The sequence below is a fragment of the Sorex araneus genome, chromosome 1, assembly GCF_027595985.1.
Source record: "Sorex araneus isolate mSorAra2 chromosome 1, mSorAra2.pri, whole genome shotgun sequence".
Taxonomy (NCBI): Eukaryota; Metazoa; Chordata; class Mammalia; order Eulipotyphla; family Soricidae; genus Sorex; species Sorex araneus.
In genome coordinates, this window is record NC_073302.1 from 134,417,497 (window position 1) to 134,427,334 (window position 9,838).

Sequence of the window (9,838 nt, forward strand, 5' to 3'; positions counted from 1 at the left end):
CCGTGACTTGCTAAGGGAAGTTAAGTCAACAGTGCATCTAAAAGGGTCACACAACATGATCAAAGGGATTTTTACCCCAGGAATGCACAAGTAGTTTAATAAACTCAAGTCAGGCGTGTAGTACACCATGACAATACAAGGAAAAACTCAAGTATGTGATTGTAACAATAAATGCGGAGAGAACGTTTGACAAGATTAAACATAAAATGAAGGCTAGAATGAGTGTTTCTTAATATAGTTAAAGCCATTTACCATAAACCCACAGCTAACGTCATATTCAACGTTGAAAAACTGAAAGCCTTTCCTCTAAGTTCAGATAAAGACAAAGTTGCCCACCCTCATCACTGTTGCTGTTACTTATTAATTGTTTTATGGAGTCATATCCAGCTGTTCTCAGGACTTGCTCCTGGCGTTATGTTGAGAAATCACTCCTGGAAGCACTTAAGTGACCAAACATGGTCCTAGGGATTGAACCCACAGTAGACTGTGTGCAATGCAAGTTCCCAATCCACACCGTAGTACTATCTCTCTGGCTTCCACTCTCACCACTGTTTTACAATATAGATTGGATGTCTTTGCCATAGCAATTGTTTCAAGAAAGATATTAAAGGGATACAGATTGGTATATAGGGCTGGAGCGATAGCACAGCGGTAGGGCATTCACCTTTCACACAGCCGACCTGTGTTCAATTCCTCGACCCCTCTCGGAGAGCCCGTCAAGCTACTGAGAGTATCGCGCCCCCACGGCAGAGCCTGGCAAGCTACCTGTAGTGTATTGGATATGCTAAAAACAGTAACAATAAGTCTCACATTGAGAGACGTTACTGGTGCCCGATCAAACAAATTGATAAACAATGGGATGACAGTGACAGTGACAGATTGGTAAAGAGGAAGTCAAACTATCACTGCTTGCAGGTGACATAATACTATACTTAGAATACCATAAAGACTCTACCAAAACAAAAACCTCCTAGTAACAAAAAAAGTATGCAGTAAAATGACCGTTACAAAATCAACATGCAGAAATTCATGTCATTTCTATATGCAAACAATAAAGTGGAGAGGGAGAAATGAAAACAATTCCATTCACACTGTGTTCTAAAAAAAAATCAAGTACCTGGTGCTGGAGTGAGAGTATAGCAATTATGGTGCTTGCTTTGCCTGTGGCCAAACAGGGTTCAATCTCTGGCATACCATGTGGTTCCACCCTCTTCCCCGCCCCCCCTCCCAGCTCAGCAAGAAGTAATTCTTGAGTGTAGTGTGGAGGCAAGAGTAACCCCTGAGCATTGCTGGGTGTGGTCCAAAATCAAACACAAAAATCAAGTCAGTTTAACAAAAGAGCTGGAGTAGAGCTGTTACCGACTGGATTACTTGGGATGTCAAAAGAACGAATGGCCGCCCACCTATGAGATGGTCAGACTTCTTCATCAAGACCCTAAATGAACGGTTTGAAGCTCTTTGTGTTCCTGGATCGAGCAGATGCCATTGGGCTACACTAGCACGCAACAGGGACAAATGGAGACGTTACTGGTGCCCGCTCAAGCATATAGATGAACAAGGAGATGACAAGTGATACAATTTTAAAAATCAAATAGCCATAACATGTGAAAAGTGAAAATATCTACAAATGTCCTATTTGTGTGTTTTTAGATCTAGCAGACATTTTACATTTTTTTGTTGTTGTTGTTCTGGTTTGGTGGCCACACTCGGTGGAGCTAAGGGCTTACTTCCAGCTCTGTGCTCAGAGATCACGTCTGGCAGTGCTTGGGCGACCAGAGATTGAATCTGAGTAGGCTGTGTGCAAGGCAAGTGCCTAATCACTGTACTATCTCTCCAACCCCAGATTTTATACTTAAAATATTTGAAAGGTAGTTAGGTGCACTTACTATGTTATGTAACATTCTGATTCCAGTTCTGGACCATAGTTAGCACGTTTTTGCAATAATATGCATGACACTTGTGCTGCAAAGAATAAACAAAGAGCATAAATAGGCTTGTGGAAAGTCAGACCAGATATTACCATCAAAAGAGTTCCAATTAAGCCATGTTTTGCCACCAAATAAATGCATTTAAAAAAAGAGACAGAAACCATTTTATTTTGAGACTAAATTATATAAAATATGAAAAGGACTTGTAGATTAAAATGCCAAAAAATTGACAAATGAATATATTTTTTGACATTTTGGAGGTATTGAAATTTTCATTAAAAATAGGTGATGTGAGGCCCCAAGAGGTAGTCGAACAGATTGGCTGCTTGCCTTGCATATGGCTGACCCAGGTTCAATCCCCAGCATCCAGTGGGGATCTGTGAGCGCCTACTTCCAGGAGTAATTCCTAAGTGCAGAGTCAGGAGTAAGCCCTGAGTATTGCTGGGTGTGGCCCTCCAAAACAAACAAAACAAAAGAGATTCAATATTTATATTTTGAATGATCAGCTTAACATAGATCCACCTAGACTTAAAATTTAGCCAATAACTCAGAGTTTCAAACCCTGTTCTATACAAATGACTGTAAAGACAGAGTTTGAGATGTTACCAATAATCTTCCTTGAGGTTCTGGAGAGATAGTACGGTAGGTAGAGCTAGGTTGGGTGTTTGTCTTGCACATGACTGACCAGGGTTTACTCCCCAGCACATCATATGATCTTTCAAGCTCCACTAAGAGTAATCCCTGATCTCAGAGCCAGGAGTAATCCCTGAGCTCTGCTGAGTGTGGTCCCCAAACCAATAATCAATAAATTTTAAAACTGCCTTGAGAGTGCCTTATATTTTGTAGGTGCAATCATGTCAATTCAAATTTTAATAAAAATATTTACAAGATGCTACACATTTGTTACATAATGTTATGCATTGGTCATTTTGAATCACTGTATCACTGTCATACCGTTGTTCATCGATTTATTCGAGCGGGCACCAGTAACGTCTCCATTCATCCCAGCCCTGAGATATTAGCAGTCTCTCCTTACTCGTCTTTACCAAGTATTGGAGGCTCTTTCAGGGTCAAGGGGATGAGACCTGTTATTGTTACTGTTTTGGGCATATCAAATATGCCACGGGTAGCTTGCCAGGCTGAATAAAAACCAAAACAGCATAAATGATTTCACTAGTTTATTCAACAGTTAGAAGGAACACTCCCCCTTGTGGTTCTTTATTCCAATTGCAAGTCCTTCACCTTACCATAGAAAACTAGGAGTTAGAAAAAGCTCTTAACAACGACAAAAAAGTAATGCTTTATATATAATTTGTTTCCTCTGTATTAAGACACTTTATTACTAATGTTTACCATACTTCTATTTAGTTACATGATTTACAACACATTAATATTAACGTTTTGGGAATACATTGTTGCTCTACTCCATCCACTACCAAGATACCAGCATTATTCCACCATAGTCTTTAGGTCTTCCCTCCCGCTTCAGTTCCAGAGTCGTATATCCTTTTGACTCACTTCACTCAGCATGATACCTTTCAGGTTCATCAAGTTACAGCAAACTGTAGGATTTCATCTTCTCATAGCTAAGTATTCTGTAGTGCATACAAACCGTGATTTCTTTAGCACTCGTATTGGGCTTTAGGGTTGCTTTCATATTTTGATTATTATTACCAGATCTGCAGTGAACATGGGAATACAAATATCTTTTTTGAATTGACATTTTGGGGGATATTAGAGTAGATGCCGAGAAGCAGAATGACTAGGTCATACAAAAGATCAAGTTTTAAGTTTTTCAGGTGCCGTTTTCCACAGAGGTTGGACTACACTACATTCCCAGAGAGTAAGAGTTCATTCTTCCCCACATACCCACCAATGTCTGTCATTTCTAGTCTTTTTTTATGTTGGGGAGATAGGTGGGATGTAACCTGCTATGCTCAAAGCTTACTCATGGCTCTATGCCCAAGAATCAGGGACCATATGCAGTACCAGGATCTAATCAGGTGCAGCGGGAGGCGAAACAAGTGCCTTAACCCCTGTAGTAAATCCCAACACCCTCTCTCCAGTCTTTTTTATGCCTTCTATTCTCACTGGTGTGAGGTGATATATCATTGTCATTTTTACTTGTATTTTTCTGATAACATTATTAAAAGCACTTTTTCACATACCCATTGGCCTTCTATATGTCTTCTTTGAAGAAAGGTCTGTTCACCGCCTGTCCCCATTTTTAGATAAGGTTGCTTTGTTGTTCTTATGATTTATGAGGTCTTATTAATCTTGGATGTTTTGTCAGATGTGTGGTGAGTGAAAATTTTCTCCCACTTGGTAGGTTTTTATTTCACCATTGTTTCTTTTGCTAAGAAACATTTTAGCTTGATTTAGTCTTATTTATTTTAATTCAGGAAAATTTTTTACAAATACGTTATGTTCTTTAATGAGCATTTCACTGAGAAAAACACCAGTTCCCAAAAAATCATTTATTAAAAATCTAAGCTGCACTAGGTCTAAAACACACACACACACTATATCATTATAGGGGTTTTTAGTCAATGAAAACTAAAGACCTTTTAGGGAGCACAGTATTGTCTAGAAAGCTCCTCATTCTCACTTTCTGGAAGGAATGAGAAGGAAGAACTGAGGAAAATAAAAATCTTACAAGGAGGAGTTGGGGAAGTAAGGATCTTTATTGAATCAAGTGCTTGCCTCTTTAGAAATGAAAAATAATCTGAGTAATTGTGATGGAGAGGCTTGATCCAGACAGTGCCACTAAAATACTTGTCATCTTGAAGAAGTTCAAGGAGGGAGCCAAACCACTGTTCCCATTCCTGCTAGCAATTAGGGTGGAGAAATGATGATGCCTAAAGCTTAGCATTACAAAGAAGGAGGTCAGGACCCCATTTGGGTCACACAACTTTAAAAATTACCTTAAATACATGTCTTTATTACCTATTATCTATATTATCTATATAGGTAATATATTATCTATATATTTCATAAATGTTTGTTTTTATATACCGGAGTGAAAGCACAGAGGGTAGGGCGTTTGCTCTGCACGCAGCCTTACCTGGGTTTGATTCCTCTGTCCCTCTCGGACAGCCCAGCAAGCTACTGAGAGTATCCCACCCGCACAGCAGAGCCTGGCAAGCTACCCATGGCATATTTGATATGCCAAAAACAGTAACATAACAACAAGTCTCAGAATGGAGACATTACTGGTGTCCGATCGAGCAAATCGATGAACATTGGGAGAAAAGTGCTACAGACTGTGCGACCTACATTCCTGCGCTAATATAAAAATTCTCAAACAAAAAAGAGTCACAAGTGGAAAACATTCAAGAAGACCTTGTCTAAAGCAGAGCAAGGCCATAGCTGGCTGCATCTCCCTAATAGTAGCAACATTTCCACAGGCCCAAATTTAACTAGATATTAAGGATGATCAAGCTAAAGCCCGCTTTGTCCCCAGTCTTGAATAAGGGGGACAATCATGCATTATAAAGTAAATCCAGGTCGAAGAACTTTAAGAAAACTGCAGGAAAGAGGGGCTGGAGCAATAGTACAGCAGATAGGGCATTTGCCTTGCCTGTGGCTGACCTGGGTTCGAGTCCCAGCATCCCATAAGTTTCCCTGAGCACTTCGAAGAGTAATTCCTGAGTGTAAAGCCAGGAGTAACCTCTGTGCATTGCCGGGTGTGACCTGTAAAGAAAAAAAAAAAACTGCAGGAAAGAGAATAGTACAATTTGATCACTTTCTAAGGCATGGCTGAAAAAATTCTCTTTGGCCCCTTACTGTTAGGTTATAGTTTTCCCTCAGGGATAGCAAACATTTTCTCTAACCAGATACAGCTGGAGAGAGAGTATGAGGGCAAAGTTCTTGCCTTGCATACCTTGGGCTCTGGGCACTGCATGTGGTGCTCTGAGTACCATCAGAAGTAATCCCTGAGCACAGAGTCAGAAGTAATCCTGAGCATAACCAGGTGCTGCACCTAACTGCCAAATAAAAAAATAAGTAAAGGTCCAGATAGTAATTGTGTAGCAATCCCAAGTCACGCGATTCGTGTCACAGTTACTCAGCTCAGCTATTGGGGATGGAAGAACCCACTTACCATATGCAAGTGAATAATAAACATGGCTTGTTCATGTCAGATTTTTTCTTTAGAAAAAATTTAGTAACATGGCTCAATGGTATTAACTTTCATGGTCTTGATGCATTTCTAACCACCACCAAAGTCCCCAAACTCTCCACCACCATTTTTCTGTCTCCTCTGATCAAGCTTTCTTTCTAATTTCCATCAAATTGTGCACAAATACAAGAGATGAATGGGCAAGTTGTCCCAGAAGTCGTATTTGCCTATGCTTTCAATGTAGCTCATAGAGAGGAAAAGGTGGACATGTATTGGAGGAATATTTCATTACATAGATCTGAACAAATCCATTTATATTAATTACCAGTTAAATGAGAAAAAAAACATAAAGAATATGAAAAGCCAATTTATCTCAGCAAAATAAAATCAATAAAACTAATATGAGGAAACATCCTATGCAAATTATAGATAAAATGTATGATAGAACACCTTACCTGCTGCACTACCAACATAAATTTGTACAAGACTTGAAAGAGAGTATAAAAACCACAAAATAGAAATGAAGGTTATAAGAACTTATCAAGGACTAACTTAATTATTGAGCAAAGTAAAAAACACATAAGAAAGGAAAACAGACAGAGCAGAGACCCAATCATTGGCATAGACCAGCACTGTGACTAGAACTTTCTGCAGTAGCGGGAATATTCTGTGACTGTGCTACACGTTAGAGTATCCCCCGTGCCTCCTGAACACTTAGAATGCGGTCAGTGCAATCAGAGACTTAAATCTTACTTTACAATTTTTAATTAAATGTAAATAGCTACATCTGTTTAGTAACTATTTATTGAACTGCAGTTCGAGAGGAAACTCTGGAGACAATTACGATGAATGTAGAGATAAAAGAAAAGAGACTAAACAATTACAGAGAACATAATAAATATAGAGTAGGTACAAAGACCACAACACATAAAGATAGTCCATGGTCCTCATTAAGAAGTCTAAAGAAATGGAATATAACATGGATTCTGAGTATAAAAGAAACTAATCCCCCACATATAGGAGGACTAGGCACTACAGACTTAACTGGTACAGTGTAAGCCAATAGAAATCTGGAGCATTGTGATGGAAAATTAAATACTTCCCAGTATTTTTTGTCCCAACTTTGTATTTCTTTTTCAATTAAAATTTGCCTTTTTTTACATTCAAAAATGTTTTTAAAATATTAAGGTCCTGTGATTTATATGGGCTGGAGCGATAGCCCAGCGGGTAGGGTGTTCACCTTGCACTTGGCCGACCTAGGTTTGATTCCTCTGCCCCTCTCAGAGAGCCCGGCAAGCTACTGAGAGTATCTTGCCCACATGGCAGAGCCTGGTAAGCTACCCGTGGCGTATTCAATATGCCAAAAACAGTATCAAGTCTCACAATGGAGAAATTACTGTGCCCTCTCAAGCGAATCGATGAGCAATGGGATGACAGTGACAGTGATTTATATAGCCATTAATAATTGAGTTATACAGTGTTCCCAAACTAGTCCCACCAGCAGTGTGTGCTTCCGTCCACCAATGATCCCAGGTTTCTCCCCACCTCCCGATATGCCTCCTTGACAGACACTTGTCAAAGTTTGGCTATTGTAATTTGGATCATCTGCTTACAGTATTGTTGGCTTTGTAGCTTAGACAAGCACTGTGCAATAGTACTTCACATACACTAACTTCTACACCACCTGACTTCTTAAAGTGTTAAAAGATTAAAAGTATTTTTGGCCACACCCAGCAGTGCTCAGGGCTCACTCCAGGCTCTGCGCTCAGGGGTGACCCCTCTTGGTGGTGCTCAGACCACCAGCTGGTATGCTGGGGATAGAACCTGGGTCAGCTGCTAACAAGACAGGTATGCTACTCTCCTATTTCTCCAATTTTTGAACATTAAAGATAAAGTTCTTGGGCATTTTGGCAGGGGGTATAGTAATAGTTGACACTCTTCTGACCTTCTTATCTAAACTATAATAAAAATTTTTTAAAAATTATTTTTTAAAATAGGGACAAAATTAGTGGGAATGCCAACTGGTCCAGGCTTTCTGGAAAACAATATAGACCATCCTTCAAAAACTAGAAATTGAGCTTCTATATGACCCCACAATACCACTTCTGGGAATATATCCCGAGGATACAAAAGAGCACAGTAGAAATGACATCTTTACCTATATATTTATTGCAGCACTGTTCACAATAGCCAAAATCTGGAAACAACCTGAGTGCCCTAAAACAGATGACTGGTTAAAAAAACTTTGGTACATCTACACAATGGAATAATATGCATCTGTTAGGAGAGATGAAGTCATGAAATTTGCTTATAAATGGATAAACATGGAGAGTATCATGCCAAGTGAAATAGTCAGAAAAAGAGGGACAGACATGAAGGGACTGCGCTCATTTGTGGAGTGTAGGGTAACATTACATGAGGCTGACACCCAAGAAATGTAGATACAAGGGTCAGGGGGATTGCCCCATAGCTGGAAGACTGCTTCATGAGTGGAGGGGAGAAGGCAGATGGAATAGAGAAGGAATCACTAAGAAAATGATGGCTGGAGGAACCAGTTGGGATGGGAGATGCATGCCAAAAGTAGATAATGGACCAAGCATGATGACCTCTCAGTGTCTGTGTTGCAAGCCATAATGCCCCAAAGCAGAGAGAGTATGGGGAATATTGTCTGCCATGGGGACAAGGGGAGGGTGGGAAAGAGGGGGTATACCAGCTATATTGGTGGTGGGGAGTGTGCACTGGTGGATGGATAAGTGTTTGATCATTGTGAGATTGTAACCCAAACATGAAAGCTTGTAACTATCTCACGGTGATTCAATAAAATTTAAAAAATAAAAAAAAAATTTAAAAAAGGGACAACTTTCTTCAGATATCTAAGGAAAAAATTTTTATTTGTGAAAGGAATCTGAGCTACTTTTAGTTTATTTTACCACAAATTTAGCCTCCAAAGATGTGGATTAGTATCTGCAAATAGACACTACAATGTCTTTCATTCAAACTTATTATTACTCAAGAATATTAAGGACAACAGGTAAATATGGAATAATTTTAAAAATATGGTACATATGATATTTTATTACTAAACCTTCCTTATAATAAAATCTAACCAAAGTGGAAATCAAATGCAAGCCATTGTAAAAATAAATAAATAAAAAAGAACTAGTGGTGAACATTTAACATATAATTAACTTTAAATAATGGAAACTATGGCTGTTAAATATAAATGCATTCTAACTTAAAAGGTAAACATTGCAGCGAAATTAATGCTCTTGGGCTGTTGTCCTGAGTAGAACCAGAAATGAGGATTCACATGCAAGTAGATTTATAAAAGGAAGTGCTCTAACAGAGCATTAGAAAGTGAACAGAAATGAACAGAGATTGGAAGGATGCAGCAAGGCACAAGCTGTCATTTTAGAAAAACAACAGTGAAACCTAGGTGAGAATTTCTGATTAAACATGATAAATCGAGCACTTATGTTTACCTCTTCCTCTGCGTAAAGGATGGTAACAGCAGCATCTGTAAGATAAGTAGAGTGGGAGAGACAGCAATGGAGAGAATGGTCTGTATCACTGTATCACTTGTCATCCCTTGCTCATGGATTTGCTCGAGTGGGCACCAGTAACATCTCCATTGTGAGACCTTTTACTGTTTTTGGCATATCAAATATGCTACGGGGAGCTTGCCAGGCTCTGTCGTGCAGGCAGATAGATGAAATGAACCATTCTAGTTTTGGGTCATGATAGAGTAGCTAGGTTCAGGCTTACCTTCTCATCTAAAATATGAGAATTG